Source organism: Schistocerca piceifrons, chromosome 1, assembly GCF_021461385.2.
Source record: "Schistocerca piceifrons isolate TAMUIC-IGC-003096 chromosome 1, iqSchPice1.1, whole genome shotgun sequence".
NCBI lineage: Eukaryota > Metazoa > Arthropoda > Insecta > Orthoptera > Acrididae > Schistocerca > Schistocerca piceifrons.
Window position 1 is genome coordinate 91,459,253 of NC_060138.1, and position 17,361 is coordinate 91,476,613.

Genomic DNA, 17,361 nt, shown 5'->3' on the forward strand with positions numbered 1-17,361 from the left:
GTTATAGGCGGGAATCATACTTAATGTAGTTTTCTGCAAGCGTCAGCGGAGCGTCAGACGTCTCTGTCTGGTCTTCTCCCTTCATGTATCCAGCAAGTCCCCTCCTGACAGTCTCCAGCAAAAGCCCCCTGTGCTGAAGCGAATATTGCCGCCGTCTCTATAGATACAGAGTGCCATTGTTTAATGGGAACAGTTAAGGAACCATAGTACTATATCTTGTTGTGAAACAGTCTACTTTTCTCACTTGTGGCCGAGAAAACTGAAACCCTCTCAGCTTGGGCTGGAAGAATTAAAGATCATGACTGGGATTACATACATTGACTCGTGAAGTAATACAAAATTATTTCACTCTTCATTGTATTTGTTTCTGTACAAAATGTGCGTTCTATTGCTATATTTCTATCTGTAGGTAAAAATTGGGTATTGAAAGAAAATTTGCGTGAACAGGCACGTGAAGATATGGTTCCGTTTCTACAGCATTTACACATAACAGCGTCATGGATAACAGATCTACGAGAATTTTGCTTGTATGTGTAAGGTTAACATATTTAAGCATAGAACTGAGGTCACAACAATTTTCACCTTTTGAAGACGCTTGTGGTTACCCATATGTCAATACCCATCTCGTGATTGGCACATATTTTTAAAAATTGCCCGTCCCTTGTGGGGATCGAACCCACGACCTTTGGATTAGAAGTCCAACGCGCTATCCTCTGCGCCAAAGGGACGCTGCACAAGTGATGGGCTCAGATGTAAGAGATTCTCCAAGACATGACCCGTGCTACATGTCTCGCGTTACTTTTCTGATAGGCTTACTTTCATATTTCTCTGAAGCAATTACATCAAAGACTTATTATTTATGTAGCAGACACTATACATCACTCCGAATCGCTCTGTTTACCATGGCCCTACTGATTGAAACACCTGCGTATTGACAGAGTTGCTCTGTACAATAGTAGTAACACAGTGCTGCTATTAGATTCGCTCACGTGCGCTGTTTACAGATAAATGGGAATTACGCTCTTTAGAACAGCATCCACTCACAAAGTGGTAAACGACACACTGGAAGCACTGTATGATTAGTCACATTTTTTGACTTTGGTTGACTGCTGTGTCACAGCCGGTCCCCATCATATGTATACACTCCAATGGACGTGTGTGTCCTGTTAGCACATTTGCCAGGAACGTTAGCTGCATCACCTCCCTGGCAATTTCGTGCCGTCCTCGAAGCGTCAGCCATTGCTTGGTGACAGTGTGTTTCGATGAGACGTGGACAGATGATGCATCTCTCTCGCCGTTAGTTATAGGCGGGAATCATACTTAATGTAGTTTTCTGCAAGCGTCAGCGGAGCGTCAGACGTCTCTGTCTGGTCTTCTCCCTTCATGTATCCAGCAAGTCCCCTCCTGACAGTCTCAAGCAAAAGCCCCCTGTGCTGAAGCGAATATTGCCGCCGTCTCTATAGATACAGAGTGCCATTGTTTAATGGGAACAGTTAAGGAACCATAGTACTATATCTTGTTGTGAAACAGTCTACTTTTCTCACTTGTGGCCGAGAAAACTGAAACCCTCTCAGCTTGGGCTGGAAGAATTAAAGATCATGACTGGGATTACATACATTGACTCGTGAAGTAATACAAAATTATTTCACTCTTCATTGTATTTGTTTCTGTACAAAATGTGCGTTCTATTGCTATATTTCTATCTGTAGGTAAAAATTGGGTATTGAAAGAAAATTTGCGTGAACAGGCACGTGAAGATATGGTTCCGTTTCTACAGCATTTACACATAACAGCGTCATGGATAACAGATCTACGAGAATTTTGCTTGTATGTGTAAGGTTAACATATTTAAGCATAGAACTGAGGTCACAACAATTTTCACCTTTTGAAGACGCTTGTGGTTACCCATATGTCAATACCCATCTCGTGATTGGCACATATTTTTCAAAATTGCCCGTTCCTTGTGGGGATCGAACCCACGACCTTTGGATTAGAAGTCCAACGCGCTATCCTCTGCGCCAAAGGGACGCTGCGCAAGTGATGGGCTCAGATGTAAGAGATTCTCCAAGACATGACCCGTGCTACATGTCTCGCGTTACTTTTCTGATAGGCTTACTTTCATATTTCTCTGAAGCAATTACATCAAAGACTTATTATTTATGTAGCAGACACTATACATCACTCCGAATCGCTCTGTTTACCATGGCCCTACTGATTGAAACACCTGCGTATTGACAGAGTTGCTCTGTACAATAGTAGTAACACAGTGCTGCTATTAGATTCGCTCACGTGCGCTGTTTACAGATAAATGGGAATTACGCTCTTTAGAACAGCATCCACTCACAAAGTGGTAAACGACACACTGGAAGCACTGTATGATTAGTCACATTTTTTGACTTTGGTTGACTGCTGTGTCACAGCCGGTCCCCATCATATGTATACACTCCAATGGACGTGTGTGTCCTGTTAGCACATTTGCCAGGAACGTTAGCTGCATCACCTCCCTGGCAATTTCGTGCCGTCCTCGAAGCGTCAGCCATTGCTTGGTGACAGTGTGTTTCGATGAGACGTGGACAGATGATGCATCTCTCTCGCCGTCAGTTATAGGCGGGAATCATACTTAATGTAGTTTTCTGCAAGCGTCAGCGGAGCGTCAGACGTCTCTGTCTGGTCTTCTCCCTTCATGTATCCAGCAAGTCCCCTCCTGACAGTCTCCAGCAAAAGCCCCCTGTGCTGAAGCGAATATTGCCGCCGTCTCTATAGATACAGAGTGCCATTGTTTAATGGGAACAGTTAAGGAACCATAGTACTATATCTTGTTGTGAAACAGTCTACTTTTCTCACTTGTGGCCGAGAAAACTGAAACCCTCTCAGCTTGGGCTGGAAGAATTAAAGATCATGACTGGGATTACATACATTGACTCGTGAAGTAATACAAAATTATTTCACTCTTCATTGTATTTGTTTCTGTACAAAATGTGCGTTCTATTGCTATATTTCTATCTGTAGGTAAAAATTGGGTATTGAAAGAAAATTTGCGTGAACAGGCACGTGAAGATATGGTTCCGTTTCTACAGCATTTACACATAACAGCGTCATGGATAACAGATCTACGAGAATTTTGCTTGTATGTGTAAGGTTAACATATTTAAGCATAGAACTGAGGTCACAACAATTTTCACCTTTTGAAGACGCTTGTGGTTACCCATATGTCAATACCCATCTCGTGATTGGCACATATTTTTAAAAATTGCCCGTCCCTTGTGGGGATCGAACCCACGACCTTTGGATTAGAAGTCCAACGCGCTATCCTCTGCGCCAAAGGGACGCTGCGCAAGTGATGGGCTCAGATGTAAGAGATTCTCCAAGACATGACCCGTGCTACATGTCTCGCGTTACTTTTCTGATAGGCTTACTTTCATATTTCTCTGAAGCAATTACATCAAAGACTTATTATTTATGTAGCAGACACTATACATCACTCCGAATCGCTCTGTTTACCATGGCCCTACTGATTGAAACACCTGCGTATTGACAGAGTTGCTCTGTACAATAGTAGTAACACAGTGCTGCTATTAGATTCGCTCACGTGCGCTGTTTACAGATAAATGGGAATTACGCTCTTTAGAACAGCATCCACTCACAAAGTGGTAAACGACACACTGGAAGCACTGTATGATTAGTCACATTTTTTGACTTTGGTTGACTGCTGTGTCACAGCCGGTCCCCATCATATGTATACACTCCAATGGACGTGTGTGTCCTGTTAGCACATTTGCCAGGAACGTTAGCTGCATCACCTCCCTGGCAATTTCGTGCCGTCCTCGAAGCGTCAGCCATTGCTTGGTGACAGTGTGTTTCGATGAGACGTGGACAGATGATGCATCTCTCTCGCCGTCAGTTATAGGCGGGAATCATACTTAATGTAGTTTTCTGCAAGCGTCAGCGGAGCGTCAGACGTCTCTGTCTGGTCTTCTCCCTTCATGTATCCAGCAAGTCCCCTCCTGACAGTCTCCAGCAAAAGCCCCCTGTGCTGAAGCGAATATTGCCGCCGTCTCTATAGATACAGAGTGCCATTGTTTAATGGGAACAGTTAAGGAACCATAGTACTATATCTTGTTGTGAAACAGTCTACTTTTCTCACTTGTGGCCGAGAAAACTGAAACCCTCTCAGCTTGGGCTGGAAGAATTAAAGATCATGACTGGGATTACATACATTGACTCGTGAAGTAATACAAAATTATTTCACTCTTCATTGTATTTGTTTCTGTACAAAATGTGCGTTCTATTGCTATATTTCTATCTGTAGGTAAAAATTGGGTATTGAAAGAAAATTTGCGTGAACAGGCACGTGAAGATATGGTTCCGTTTCTACAGCATTTACACATAACAGCGTCATGGATAACAGATCTACGAGAATTTTGCTTGTATGTGTAAGGTTAACATATTTAAGCATAGAACTGAGGTCACAACAATTTTCACCTTTTGAAGACGCTTGTGGTTACCCATATGTCAATACCCATCTCGTGATTGGCACATATTTTTAAAAATTGCCCGTCCCTTGTGGGGATCGAACCCACGACCTTTGGATTAGAAGTCCAACGCGCTATCCTCTGCGCCAAAGGGACGCTGCGCAAGTGATGGGCTCAGATGTAAGAGATTCTCCAAGACATGACCCGTGCTACATGTCTCGCGTTACTTTTCTGATAGGCTTACTTTCATATTTCTCTGAAGCAATTACATCAAAGACTTATTATTTATGTAGCAGACACTATACATCACTCCGAATCGCTCTGTTTACCATGGCCCTACTGATTGAAACACCTGCGTATTGACAGAGTTGCTCTGTACAATAGTAGTAACACAGTGCTGCTATTAGATTCGCTCACGTGCGCTGTTTACAGATAAATGGGAATTACGCTCTTTAGAACAGCATCCACTCACAAAGTGGTAAACGACACACTGGAAGCACTGTATGATTAGTCACATTTTTTGACTTTGGTTGACTGCTGTGTCACAGCCGGTCCCCATCATATGTATACACTCCAATGGACGTGTGTGTCCTGTTAGCACATTTGCCAGGAACGTTAGCTGCATCACCTCCCTGGCAATTTCGTGCCGTCCTCGAAGCGTCAGCCATTGCTTGGTGACAGTGTGTTTCGATGAGACGTGGACAGATGATGCATCTCTCTCGCCGTCAGTTATAGGCGGGAATCATACTTAATGTAGTTTTCTGCAAGCGTCAGCGGAGCGTCAGACGTCTCTGTCTGGTCTTCTCCCTTCATGTATCCAGCAAGTCCCCTCCTGACAGTCTCCAGCAAAAGCCCCCTGTGCTGAAGCGAATATTGCCGCCGTCTCTATAGATACAGAGTGCCATTGTTTAATGGGAACAGTTAAGGAACCATAGTACTATATCTTGTTGTGAAACAGTCTACTTTTCTCACTTGTGGCCGAGAAAACTGAAACCCTCTCAGCTTGGGCTGGAAGAATTAAAGATCATGACTGGGATTACATACATTGACTCGTGAAGTAATACAAAATTATTTCACTCTTCATTGTATTTGTTTCTGTACAAAATGTGCGTTCTATTGCTATATTTCTATCTGTAGGTAAAAATTGGGTATTGAAAGAAAATTTGCGTGAACAGGCACGTGAAGATATGGTTCCGTTTCTACAGCATTTACACATAACAGCGTCATGGATAACAGATCAACAAGAATTTTGCTTGTATGTGTAAGGTTAACATATTTAAGCATAGAACTGAGGTCACAACAATTTTCACCTTTTGAAGACGCTTGTTGTTACCCATATGTCAATACCCATCTCGTGATTGGCACATATTTTTAAAAATTGCCCGTCCCTTGTGGGGATCGAACCCACGACCTTTGGATTAGAAGTCCAACGCGCTATCCTCTGCGCCAAAGGGACGCTGCGCAAGTGATGGGCTCAGATGTAAGAGATTCTCCAAGACATGACCCGTGCTACATGTCTCGCGTTACTTTTCTGATAGGCTTACTTTCATATTTCTCTGAAGCAATTACATCAAAGACTTATTATTTATGTAGCAGACACTATACATCACTCCGAATCGCTCTGTTTACCATGGCCCTACTGATTGAAACACTTGCGTATTGACAGAGTTGCTCTGTACAATAGTAGTAACACAGTGCTGCTATTAGATTCGCTCACGTGCGCTGTTTACAGATAAATGGGAATTACGCTCTTTAGAACAGCATCCACTCACAAAGTGGTAAACGACACACTGGAAGCACTGTATGATTAGTCACATTTTTTGACTTTGGTTGACTGCTGTGTCACAGCCGGTCCCCATCATATGTATACACTCCAATGGACGTGTGTGTCCTGTTAGCACATTTGCCAGGAACGTTAGCTGCATCACCTCCCTGGTAATTTCGTGCCGTCCTCGAAGCGTCAGCCATTGCTTGGTGACAGTGTGTTTCGATGAGACGTGGACAGATGATGCATCTCTCTCGCCGTCAGTTATAGGCGGGAATCATACTTAATGTAGTTTTCTGCAAGCGTCAGCGGAGCGTCAGACGTCTCTGTCTGGTCTTCTCCCTTCATGTATCCAGCAAGTCCCCTCCTGACAGTCTCCAGCAAAAGCCCCCTGTGCTGAGGCGAATATTGCCGCCGTCTCTATAGATACAGAGTGCCATTGTTTAATGGGAACAGTTAAGGAACCATAGTACTATATCTTGTTGTGAAACAGTCTACTTTTCTCACTTGTGGCCGAGAAAACTGAAACCCTCTCAGCTTGGGCTGGAAGAATTAAAGATCATGACTGGGATTACATACATTGACTCGTGAAGTAATACAAAATTATTTCACTCTTCATTGTATTTGTTTCTGTACAAAATGTGCGTTCTATTGCTATATTTCTATCAGTAGGTAAAAATTGGGTATTGAAAGAAAATTTGCGTGAACAGGCACGTGAAGATATGGTTCCGTTTCTACAGCATTTACACATAACAGCGTCATGGATAACAGATCTACGAGAATTTTGCTTGTATGTGTAAGGTTAACATATTTAAGCATAGAACTGAGGTCACAACAATTTTCACCTTTTGAAGACGCTTGTGGTTACCCATATGTCAATACCCATCTCGTGATTGGCACATATTTTTAAAAATTGCCCGTCCCTTGTGGGGATCGAACCCACGACCTTTGGATTAGAAGTCCAACGCGCTATCCTCTGCGCCAAAGGGACGCTGCGCAAGTGATGGGCTCAGATGTAAGAGATTCTCCAAGACATGACCCGTGCTACATGTCTCGCGTTACTTTTCTGATAGGCTTACTTTCATATTTCTCTGAAGCAATTACATCAAAGACTTATTATTTATGTAGCAGACACTATACATCACTCCGAATCGCTCTGTTTACCATGGCCCTACTGATTGAAACACCTGCGTATTGACAGAGTTGCTCTGTACAATAGTAGTAACACAGTGCTGCTATTAGATTCGCTCACGTGCGCTGTTTACAGATAAATGGGAATTACGCTCTTTAGAACAGCATCCACTCACAAAGTGGTAAACGACACACTGGAAGCACTGTATGATTAGTCACATTTTTTGACTTTGGTTGACTGCTGTGTCACAGCCGGTCCCCATCATATGTATACACTCCAATGGACGTGTGTGCCCTGTTAGCACATTTGCCAGGAACGTTAGCTGCATCACCTCCCTGGCAATTTCGTGCCGTCCTCGAAGCGTCAGCCATTGCTGGGAGACAGTGTGTTTCGATGAGACGTGGACAGATGATGCATCACTCTCGCCGTCAGTTATAGGCGGGAATCATACTTAATGTAGTTTTCTGCAAGCGTCAGCGGAGCGTCAGACGTCTCTGTCTGGTCTTCTCCCTTCATGTATCCAGCAAGTCCCCTCCTGACAGTCTCAAGCAAAAGCCCCCTGTGCTGAAGCGAATATTGCCGCCGTCTCTATAGATACAGAGTGCCATTGTTTAATGGGAACAGTTAAGGAACCATAGTACTATATCTTGTTGTGAAACAGTCTACTTTTCTCACTTGTGGCCGAGAAAACTGAAACCCTCTCAGCTTGGGCTGGAAGAATTAAAGATCATGACTGGGATTACATACATTGACTCGTGAAGTAATACAAAATTATTTCACTCTTCATTGTATTTGTTTCTGTACAAAATGTGCGTTCTATTGCTATATTTCTATCTGTAGGTAAAAATTGGGTATTGAAAGAAAATTTGCGTGAACAGGCACGTGAAGATATGGTTCCGTTTCTACAGCATTTACACATAACAGCGTCATGGATAACAGATCTACGAGAATTTTGCTTGTATGTGTAAGGTTAACATATTTAAGCATAGAACTGAGGTCACAACAATTTTCACCTTTTGAAGACGCTTGTGGTTACCCATATGTCAATACCCATCTCGTGATTGGCACATATTTTTAAAAATTGCCGTCCCTTGTGGGGATCGAACCCACGACCTTTGGATTAGAAGTCCAACGCGCTATCCTCTGCGCCAAAGGGACGCTGTGCAAGTGATGGGCTCAGATGTAAGAGATTCTCCAAGACATGACCCGTGCTACATGTCTCGCGTTACTTTTCTGATAGGCTTACTTTCATATTTCTCTGAAGCAATTACATCAAAGACTTATTATTTATGTAGCAGACACTATACATCACTCCGAATCGCTCTGTTTACCATGGCCCTACTGATTGAAACACCTGCGTATTGACAGAGTTGCTCTGTACAATAGTAGTAACACAGTGCTGCTATTAGATTCGCTCACGTGCGCTGTTTACAGATAAATGGGAATTACGCTCTTTAGAACAGCATCCACTCACAAAGTGGTAAACGACACACTGGAAGCACTGTATGATTAGTCACATTTTTTGACTTTGGTTGACTGCTGTGTCACAGCCGGTCCCCATCATATGTATACACTCCAATGGACGTGTGTGCCCTGTTAGCACATTTGCCAGGAACGTTAGCTGCATCACCTCCCTGGCAATTTCGTGCCGTCCTCGAAGCGTCAGCCATTGCTTGGAGACAGTGTGTTTCGATGAGACGTGGACAGATGATGCATCTCTCTCGCCGTCAGTTATAGGCGGGAATCATACTTAATGTAGTTTTCTGCAAGCGTCAGCGGAGCGTCAGACGTCTCTGTCTGGTCTTCTCCCTTCATGTATCCAGCAAGTCCCCTCCTGACAGTCTCAAGCAAAAGCCCCCTGTGCTGAAGCGAATATTGCCGCCGTCTCTATAGATACAGAGTGCCATTGTTTAATGGGAACAGTTAAGGAACCATAGTACTATATCTTGTTGTGAAACAGTCTACTTTTCTCACTTGTGGCCGAGAAAACTGAAACCCTCTCAGCTTGGGCTGGAAGAATTAAAGATCATGACTGGGATTACATACATTGACTCGTGAAGTGATACAAAATTATTTCACTCTTCATTGTATTTGTTTCTGTACAAAATGTGCGTTCTATTGCTATATTTCTATCTGTAGGTAAAAATTGGGTATTGAAAGAAAATTTGCGTGAACAGGCACGTGAAGATATGGTTCCGTTTCTACAGCATTTACACATAACAGCGTCATGGATAACAGATCTACGAGAATTTTGCTTGTATGTGTAAGGTTAACATATTTAAGCATAGAACTGAGGTCACAACAATTTTCACCTTTTGAAGACGCTTGTGGTTACCCATATGTCAATACCCATCTCGTGATTGGCACATATTTTTAAAAATTGCCCGTCCCTTGTGGGGATCGAACCCACGACCTTTGGATTAGAAGTCCAACGCGCTATCCTCTGCGCCAAAGGGACGCTGCGCAAGTGATGGGCTCAGATGTAAGAGATTCTCCAAGACATGACCCGTGCTACATGTCTCGCGTTACTTTTCTGATAGGCTTACTTTCATATTTCTCTGAAGCAATTACATCAAAGACTTATTATTTATGTAGCAGACACTATACATCACTCCGAATCGCTCTGTTTACCATGGCCCTACTGATTGAAACACCTGCGTATTGACAGAGTTGCTCTGTACAATAGTAGTAACACAGTGCTGCTATTAGATTCGCTCACGTGCGCTGTTTACAGATAAATGGGAATTACGCTCTTTAGAACAGCATCCACTCACAAAGTGGTAAACGACACACTGGAAGCACTGTATGATTAGTCACATTTTTTGATTTTGGTTGACTGCTGTGTCACAGCCGGTCCCCATCATATGTATACACTCCAATGGACGTGTGTGCCCTGTTAGCACATTTGCCAGGAACGTTAGCTGCATCACCTCCCTGGCAATTTCGTGCCGTCCTCGAAGCGTCAGCCATTGCTTGGTGACAGTGTGTTTCGATGAGACGTGGACAGATGATGCATCTCTCTCGCCGTCAGTTATAGGCGGGAATCATACTTAATGTAGTTTTCTGCAAGCGTCAGCGGAGCGTCAGACGTCTCTGTCTGGTCTTCTCCCTTCATGTATCCAGCAAGTCCCCTCCTGACAGTCTCAAGCAAAAGCCCCCTGTGCTGAAGCGAATATTGCCGCCGTCTCTATAGATACAGAGTGCCATTGTTTAATGGGAACAGTTAAGGAACCATAGTACTATATCTTGTTGTGAAACAGTCTACTTTTCTCACTTGTGGCCGAGAAAACTGAAACCCTCTCAGCTTGGGCTGGAAGAATTAAAGATCATGACTGGGATTACATACATTGACTCGTGAAGTAATACAAAATTATTTCACTCTTCATTGTATTTGTTTCTGTACAAAATGTGCGTTCTATTGCTATATTTCTATCTGTAGGTAAAAATTGGGTATTGAAAGAAAATTTGCGTGAACAGGCACGTGAAGATATGGTTCCGTTTCTACAGCATTTACACATAACAGCGTCATGGAAAACAGATCTACGAGAATTTTGCTTGTATGTGTAAGGTTAACATATTTAAGCATAGAACTGAGGTCACAACAATTTTCACCTTTTGAAGACGCTTGTGGTTACCCATATGTCAATACCCATCTCGTGATTGGCACATATTTTTAAAAATTGCCCGTCCCTTGTGGGGATCGAACCCACAACCTTTGGATTAGAAGTCCAACGCGCTATCCTCTGCGCCAAAGGGACGCTGCGCAAGTGATGGGCTAAGATGTAAGAGATTCTCCAAGACATGACCCGTGCTACATGTCTCGCGTTACTTTTCTGATAGGCTTACTTTCATATTTCTCTGAAGCAATTACATCAAAGACTTATTATTTATGTAGCAGACACTATACATCACTCCGAATCGCTCTGTTTACCATGGCCCTACTGATTGAAACACCTGCGTATTGACAGAGTTGCTCTGTACAATAGTAGTAACACAGTGCTGCTATTAGATTCGCTCACGTGCGCTGTTTACAGATAAATGGGAATTACGCTCTTTAGAACAGCATCCACTCACAAAGTGGTAAACGACACACTGGAAGCACTGTATGATTAGTCACATTTTTTGACTTTGGTTGACTGCTGTGTCACAGCCGGTCCCCATCATATGTATACACTCCAATGGACGTGTGTGTCCTGTTAGCACATTTGCCAGGAACGTTAGCTGCATCACCTCCCTGGCAATTTCGTGCCGTCCTCGAAGCGTCAGCCATTGCTTGGTGACAGTGTGTTTCGATGAGACGTGGACAGATGATGCATCTCTCTCGCCGTCAGTTATAGGCGGGAATCATACTTAATGTAGTTTTCTGCAAGCGTCAGCGGAGCGTCAGACGTCTCTGTCTGGTCTTCTCCCTTCATGTATCCAGCAAGTCCCCTCCTGACAGTCTCCAGCAAAAGCCCCCTGTGCTGAAGCGAATATTGCCGCCGTCTCTATAGATACAGAGTGCCATTGTTTAATGGGAACAGTTAAGGAACCATAGTACTATATCTTGTTGTGAAACAGTCTACTTTTCTCACTTGTGGCCGAGAAAACTGAAACCCTCTCAGCTTGGGCTGGAAGAATTAAAGATCATGACTGGGATTACATACATTGACTCGTGAAGTAATACAAAATTATTTCACTCTTCATTGTATTTGTTTCTGTACAAAATGTGCGTTCTATTGCTATATTTCTATCTGTAGGTAAAAATTGGGTATTGAAAGAAAATTTGCGTGAACAGGCACGTGAAGATATGGTTCCGTTTCTACAGCATTTACACATAACAGCGTCATGGATAACAGATCTACGAGAATTTTGCTTGTATGTGTAAGGTTAACATATTTAAGCATAGAACTGAGGTCACAACAATTTTCACCTTTTGAAGACGCTTGTGGTTACCCATATGTCAATACCCATCTCGTGATTGGCACATATTTTTAAAAATTGCCCGTCCCTTGTGGGGATCGAACCCACGACCTTTGGATTAGAAGTCCAACGCGCTATCCTCTGCGCCAAAGGGACGCTGCGCAAGTGATGGGCTCAGATGTAAGAGATTCTCCAAGACATGACCCGTGCTACATGTCTCGCGTTACTTTTCTGATAGGCTTACTTTCATATTTCTCTGAAGCAATTACATCAAAGACTTATTATTTATGTAGCAGACACTATACATCACTCCGAATCGCTCTGTTTACCATGGCCCTACTGATTGAAACACCTGCGTATTGACAGAGTTGCTCTGTACAATAGTAGTAACACAGTGCTGCTATTAGATTCGCTCACGTGCGCTGTTTACAGATAAATGGGAATTACGCTCTTTAGAACAGCATCCACTCACAAAGTGGTAAACGACACACTGGAAGCACTGTATGATTAGTCACATTTTTTGACTTTGGTTGACTGCTGTGTCACAGCCGGTCCCCATCATATGTATACACTCCAATGGACGTGTGTGCCCTGTTAGCACATTTGCCAGGAACGTTAGCTGCATCACCTCCCTGGCAATTTCGTGCCGTCCTCGAAGCGTCAGCCATTGCTTGGTGACAGTGTGTTTCGATGAGACGTGGACAGATGATGCATCTCTCTCGCCGTCAGTTATAGGCGGGAATCATACTTAATGTAGTTTTCTGCAAGCGTCAGCGGAGCGTCAGACGTCTCTGTCTGGTCTTCTCCCTTCATGTATCCAGCAAGTCCCCTCCTGACAGTCTCAAGCAAAAGCCCCCTGTGCTGAAGCGAATATTGCCGCCGTCTCTATAGATACAGAGTGCCATTGTTTAATGGGAACAGTTAAGGAACCATAGTACTATATCTTGTTGTGAAACAGTCTACTTTTCTCACTTGTGGCCGAGAAAACTGAAACCCTCTCAGCTTGGGCTGGAAGAATTAAAGATCATGACTGGGATTACATACATTGATTCGTGAAGTAATACAAAATTATTTCACTCTTCATTGTATTTGTTTCTGTACAAAATGTGCGTTCTATTGCTATATTTCTATCTGTAGGTAAAAATTGGGTATTGAAAGAAAATTTGCGTGAACAGGCACGTGAAGATATGGTTCCGTTTCTACAGCATTTACACATAACAGCGTCATGGATAACAGATCTACGAGAATTTTGCTTGTATGTGTAAGGTTAACATATTTAAGCATAGAACTGAGGTCACAACAATTTTCACCTTTTGAAGACGCTTGTGGTTACCCATATGTCAATACCCATCTCGTGATTGGCACATATTTTTAAAAATTGCCCGTCCCTTGTGGGGATCGAACCCACGACCTTTGGATTAGAAGTCCAACGCGCTATCCTCTGCGCCAAAGGGACGCTGCGCAAGTGATGGGCTCAGATGTAAGAGATTCTCCAAGACATGACCCGTGCTACATGTCTCGCGTTACTTTTCTGATAGGCTTACTTTCATATTTCTCTGAAGCAATTACATCAAAGACTTATTATTTATGTAGCAGACACTATACATCACTCCGAATCGCTCTGTTTACCATGGCCCTACTGATTGAAACACCTGCGTATTGACAGAGTTGCTCTGTACAATAGTAGTAACACAGTGCTGCTATTAGATTCGCTCACGTGCGCTGTTTACAGATAAATGGGAATTACGCTCTTTAGAACAGCATCCACTCACAAAGTGGTAAACGACACACTGGAAGCACTGTATGATTAGTCACATTTTTTGACTTTGGTTGACTGCTGTGTCACAGCCGGTCCCCATCATATGTATACACTCCAATGGACGTGTGTGCCCTGTTAGCACATTTGCCAGGAACGTTAGCTGCATCACCTCCCTGGCAATTTCGTGCCGTCCTCGAAGCGTCAGCCATTGCTTGGTGACAGTGTGTTTCGATGAGACGTGGACAGATGATGCATCTCTCTCGCCGTCAGTTATAGGCGGGAATCATACTTAATGTAGTTTTCTGCAAGCGTCAGCGGAGCGTCAGACGTCTCTGTCTGGTCTTCTCCCTTCATGTATCCAGCAAGTCCCCTCCTGACAGTCTCAAGCAAAAGCCCCCTGTGCTGAAGCGAATATTGCCGCCGTCTCTATAGATACAGAGTGCCATTGTTTAATGGGAACAGTTAAGGAACCATAGTACTATATCTTGTTGTGAAACAGTCTACTTTTCTCACTTGTGGCCGAGAAAACTGAAACCCTCTCAGCTTGGGCTGGAAGAATTAAAGATCATGACTGGGATTACATACATTGACTCGTGAAGTAATACAAAATTATTTCACTCTTCATTGTATTTGTTTCTGTACAAAATGTGCGTTCTATTGCTATATTTCTATCTGTAGGTAAAAATTGGGTATTGAAAGAAAATTTGCGTGAACAGGCACGTGAAGATATGGTTCCGTTTCTACAGCATTTACACATAACAGCGTCATGGATAACAGATCTACGAGAATTTTGCTTGTATGTGTAAGGTTAACATATTTAAGCATAGAACTGAGGTCACAACAATTTTCACCTTTTGAAGACGCTTGTGGTTACCCATATGTCAATACCCATCTCGTGATTGGCACATATTTTTAAAAATTGCCCGTCCCTTGTGGGGATCGAACCCACGACCTTTGGATTAGAAGTCCAACGCGCTATCCTCTGCGCCAAAGGGACGCTGCGCAAGTGATGGGCTCAGATGTAAGAGATTCTCCAAGACATGACCCGTCCTACATGTCTCGCGTTACTTTTCTGATAGGCTTACTTTCATATTTCTCTGAAGCAATTACATCAAAGACTTATTATTTATGTAGCAGACACTATACATCACTCCGAATCGCTCTGTTTACCATGGCCCTACTGATTGAAACACCTGCGTATTGACAGAGTTGCTCTGTACAATAGCAGTAACACAGTGCTGCTATTAGATTCGCTCACGTGCGCTGTTTACAGATAAATGGGAATTACGCTCTTTAGAACAGCATCCACTCACAAAGTGGTAAACGACACACTGGAAGCACTGTATGATTAGTCACATTTTTTGACTTTGGTTGACTGCTGTGTCACAGCCGGTCCCCATCATATGTATACACTCCAATGGACGTGTGTGCCCTGTTAGCACATTTGCCAGGAACGTTAGCTGCATCACCTCCCTGGCCATTTCGTGCCGTCCTCGAAGCGTCAGCCATTGCTTGGTGACAGTGTGTTTCGATGAGACGTGGACAGATGATGCATCTCTCTCGCCGTCAGTTATAGGCGGGAATCATACTTAATGTAGTTTTCTGCAAGCGTCAGCGGAGCGTCAGACGTCTCTGTCTGGTCTTCTCCCTTCATGTATCCAGCAAGTCCCCTCCTGACAGTCTCCAGCAAAAGCCCCCTGTGCTGAAGCGAATATTGCCGCCGTCTCTATAGATACAGAGTGCCATTGTTTAATGGGAACAGTTAAGGAACCATAGTACTATATCTTGTTGTGAAACAGTCTACTTTTCTCACTTGTGGCCGAGAAAACTGAAACCCTCTCAGCTTGGGCTGGAAGAATTAAAGATCATGACTGGGATTACATACATTGACTCGTGAAGTAATACAAAATTATTTCACTCTTCATTGTATTTGTTTCTGTACAAAATGTGCGTTCTATTGCTATATTTCTATCTGTAGGTAAAAATTGGGTATTGAAAGAAAATTTGCGTGAACAGGCACGTGAAGATATGGTTCCGTTTCTACAGCATTTACACATAACAGCGTCATGGATAACAGATCTACGAGAATTTTGCTTGTATGTGTAAGGTTAACATATTTAAGCATAGAACTGAGGTCACAACAATTTTCACCTTTTGAAGACGCTTGTGGTTACCCATATGTCAATACCCATCTCGTGATTGGCACATATTTTTAAAAATTGCCCGTCCCTTGTGGGGATCGAACCCACGACCTTTGGATTAGAAGTCCAACGCGCTATCCTCTGCGCCAAAGGGACGCTGCGCAAGTGATGGGCTCAGATGTAAGAGATTCTCCAAGACATGACCCGTGCTACATGTCTCGCGTTACTTTTCTGATAGGCTTACTTTCATATTTCTCTGAAGCAATTACATCAAAGACTTATTATTTATGTAGCAGACACTATACATCACTCCGAATCGCTCTGTTTACCATGGCCCTACTGATTGAAACACCTGCGTATTGACAGAGTTGCTCTGTACAATAGTAGTAACACAGTGCTGCTATTAGATTCGCTCACGTGCGCTGTTTACAGATAAATGGGAATTACGCTCTTTAGAACAGCATCCACTCACAAAGTGGTAAACGACACACTGGAAGCACTGTATGATTAGTCACATTTTTTGACTTTGGTTGACTGCTGTGTCACAGCCGGTCCCCATCATATGTATACACTCCAATGGACGTGTGTGCCCTGTTAGCACATTTGCCAGGAACGTTAGCTGCATCACCTCCCTGGCAATTTCGTGCCGTCCTCGAAGCGTCAGCCATTGCTTGGTGACAGTGTGTTTCGATGAGACGTGGACAGATGATGCATCTCTCTCGCCGTCAGTTATAGGCGGGAATCATACTTAATGTAGTTTTCTGCAAGCGTCAGCGGAGCGTCAGACGTCTCTGTCTGGTCTTCTCCCTTCATGTATCCAGCAAGTCCCCTCCTGACAGTCTCCAGCAAAAGCCCCCTGTGCTGAAGCGAATATTGCCGCCGTCTCTATAGATACAGAGTGCCATTGTTTAATGGGAACAGTTAAGGAACCATAGTACTATATCTTGTTGTGAAACAGTCTACTTTTCTCACTTGTGGCCGAGAAAACTGAAACCCTCTCAGCTTGGGCTGGAAGAATTAAAGATCATGACTGGGATTACATACATTGACTCGTGAAGTAATACAAAATTATTTCACTCTTCATTGTATTTGTTTCTGTACAAAATGTGCGTTCTATTGCTATATTTCTATCTGTAGGTAAAAATTGGGTATTGAAAGAAAATTTGCGTGAACAGGCACGTGAAGATATG

The 17,361-nt window shown here is 43.3% G+C and overlaps 13 non-coding genes across 13 annotated transcripts; all 13 read right to left on the reverse strand.

Annotated features, from left to right (window-relative positions):
• Positions 1-655: 655 nt before the first annotated feature.
• Trnar-ucu lies at positions 656-728 on the reverse strand. The gene has a single exon. It is a non-coding gene; the product is annotated as a tRNA-Arg (tRNA).
• A 1,227-nt stretch (positions 729-1,955) lies between these two features.
• On the reverse strand, positions 1,956-2,028 carry Trnar-ucu. The gene has a single exon. It is a non-coding gene; the product is annotated as a tRNA-Arg (tRNA).
• Positions 2,029-3,255: 1,227 nt separating this feature from the next.
• Trnar-ucu lies at positions 3,256-3,328 on the reverse strand. The gene has a single exon. It is a non-coding gene; the product is annotated as a tRNA-Arg (tRNA).
• Positions 3,329-4,555: 1,227 nt separating this feature from the next.
• Positions 4,556-4,628, reverse strand: Trnar-ucu. The gene has a single exon. It is a non-coding gene; the product is annotated as a tRNA-Arg (tRNA).
• Positions 4,629-5,855: 1,227 nt separating this feature from the next.
• On the reverse strand, positions 5,856-5,928 carry Trnar-ucu. The gene has a single exon. It is a non-coding gene; the product is annotated as a tRNA-Arg (tRNA).
• Positions 5,929-7,155: 1,227 nt separating this feature from the next.
• Positions 7,156-7,228, reverse strand: Trnar-ucu. Its single transcript has one exon. It is a non-coding gene; the product is annotated as a tRNA-Arg (tRNA).
• Positions 7,229-8,454: 1,226 nt separating this feature from the next.
• Trnar-ucu lies at positions 8,455-8,527 on the reverse strand. The gene has a single exon. It is a non-coding gene; the product is annotated as a tRNA-Arg (tRNA).
• A 1,227-nt stretch (positions 8,528-9,754) lies between these two features.
• Positions 9,755-9,827, reverse strand: Trnar-ucu. Its single transcript has one exon. It is a non-coding gene; the product is annotated as a tRNA-Arg (tRNA).
• A 1,227-nt stretch (positions 9,828-11,054) lies between these two features.
• Positions 11,055-11,127, reverse strand: Trnar-ucu. The gene has a single exon. It is a non-coding gene; the product is annotated as a tRNA-Arg (tRNA).
• A 1,227-nt stretch (positions 11,128-12,354) lies between these two features.
• Positions 12,355-12,427, reverse strand: Trnar-ucu. Its single transcript has one exon. It is a non-coding gene; the product is annotated as a tRNA-Arg (tRNA).
• Positions 12,428-13,654: 1,227 nt separating this feature from the next.
• Trnar-ucu lies at positions 13,655-13,727 on the reverse strand. Its single transcript has one exon. It is a non-coding gene; the product is annotated as a tRNA-Arg (tRNA).
• Positions 13,728-14,954: 1,227 nt separating this feature from the next.
• Trnar-ucu lies at positions 14,955-15,027 on the reverse strand. Its single transcript has one exon. It is a non-coding gene; the product is annotated as a tRNA-Arg (tRNA).
• A 1,227-nt stretch (positions 15,028-16,254) lies between these two features.
• On the reverse strand, positions 16,255-16,327 carry Trnar-ucu. Its single transcript has one exon. It is a non-coding gene; the product is annotated as a tRNA-Arg (tRNA).
• Positions 16,328-17,361: the final 1,034 nt, after the last annotated feature.